Source organism: Balaenoptera acutorostrata, chromosome 10 (assembly GCF_949987535.1).
Source record: "Balaenoptera acutorostrata chromosome 10, mBalAcu1.1, whole genome shotgun sequence".
NCBI classification, from domain to species: domain Eukaryota; kingdom Metazoa; phylum Chordata; class Mammalia; order Artiodactyla; family Balaenopteridae; genus Balaenoptera; species Balaenoptera acutorostrata.
In genome coordinates, this window is record NC_080073.1 from 85,716,695 (window position 1) to 85,718,158 (window position 1,464).

Genomic DNA, 1,464 nt, shown 5'->3' on the forward strand with positions numbered 1-1,464 from the left:
AAAAGCTGTTTGGCTTTGAACATGGCCCACAAAAATGCTGATTTTAAGACTCATCCATTCAGCAATTGGTCCAAAGTATGTATCATGTTTTGAGTGTACATCTAGTTCTAACCTTATTCATTATTATAAAGGAGCATAGAATAATTTGGATTATGGCCACACCTTCCCATCATACATGTTATTGCTGTTTTGAATTGCAGTACCATCTTATTTTCACATCCCAAAATGTAGTTATTATTGAACAATACTGTTTTAGGCACGCACTCTCTATTTAGCTTTTCTCATGTGTTATGAATTTTCTTGCTCACTGTAGCAGTTTGCATCCCATCCCTTCATCAATTCTAAACTCTTATTCATTAATTTACTCTTATCTCTTTTATATCTATGGTTCAAATTGCATATCTGTGCTTTTAAATGTCAATGAATATATTTTTCATTTATAGTTTTATTAGTCTTTTAACTTTTAATTTTAAAATAATTTAATTTTGAAATAATTTCAGACTGACAGAAAATTTACAAGAATACAGAGAATTCTTGGCTACCCCAGTCCCCAAATGTTAGCATATTTAGCATATTACTGCATTCTCTTTTCCTTTTCTCTCTGTCATATACATGAGAGAAAAGTACACACACACATATATACGCTTTTAAAATATATACTCTTAAATGTGTATATATGCATGTATTTTAAAGTACATATTACACATAATAGTATATATTTCCATCACATCAAGATGTAATCTTCACTTGTCACCAAACCGGCTGGATCACTTGGTAATTGTGGAGAGGCCATCCTCTCTTCATATTACTTCCTGAACCCCAGTCCTTGGTGGTTAACTAGAAGAGAGACAATGGCCAACGTGTAGCGGACTTGAACCATGGTCTCCAGCATGACAGGTAGAGATATACACTACTGCACTAATGTAGAAAACACAGTATGTTACTCTGGAGGAATCTCCATACAGTTGCTCACTGTTGTCTTTATTACGTCACTGTGCAGGCTACGCTTCCTGCTATCAAGCATACATTATGCGATTCAGCGTCCGAGCCGAATATGTCCAAGTCTAGCCTTGAGTCCTCTCCAGTCCGTCCCTCACTTCCCAGAACAGGCAGCACAGTGGGGCGGCCAGCGATGGCGCTATGTGAGAACCTTACGGTAAAAGACAAAAGGAACCAGCGCACCGGTTCCTATCTACACTCACAGCCATGATTTGAATCTACTGAACACGGGAGGTAGTTGCTAAACCCTAACAGGGACATCTGTTGACTCCAGAAATACTTTGTTTCCAAGGCTGAAAGTGCACAGAGGCAAAGGAAAACACGGTTGTTTACAAACCTGTATGTCTAAGCGGTAAGCTTCGTATTTTCCTCGCCAAAGCTAAGGTAGTCGGCAGGATTCGAACCTGCGCGGGGAAACCCCAAAGGATTTCTAGTTCATCGCCTTAACCACTCGGCCACGACTAC

The 1,464-nt window shown here is 38.9% G+C and overlaps 1 non-coding gene across 1 annotated transcript; it reads right to left on the reverse strand.

Annotated features, from left to right (window-relative positions):
- Positions 1-1,382: 1,382 nt before the first annotated feature.
- On the reverse strand, positions 1,383-1,464 carry TRNAS-AGA (transfer RNA serine (anticodon AGA)). The gene has a single exon. It is a non-coding gene; the product is annotated as a tRNA-Ser (tRNA).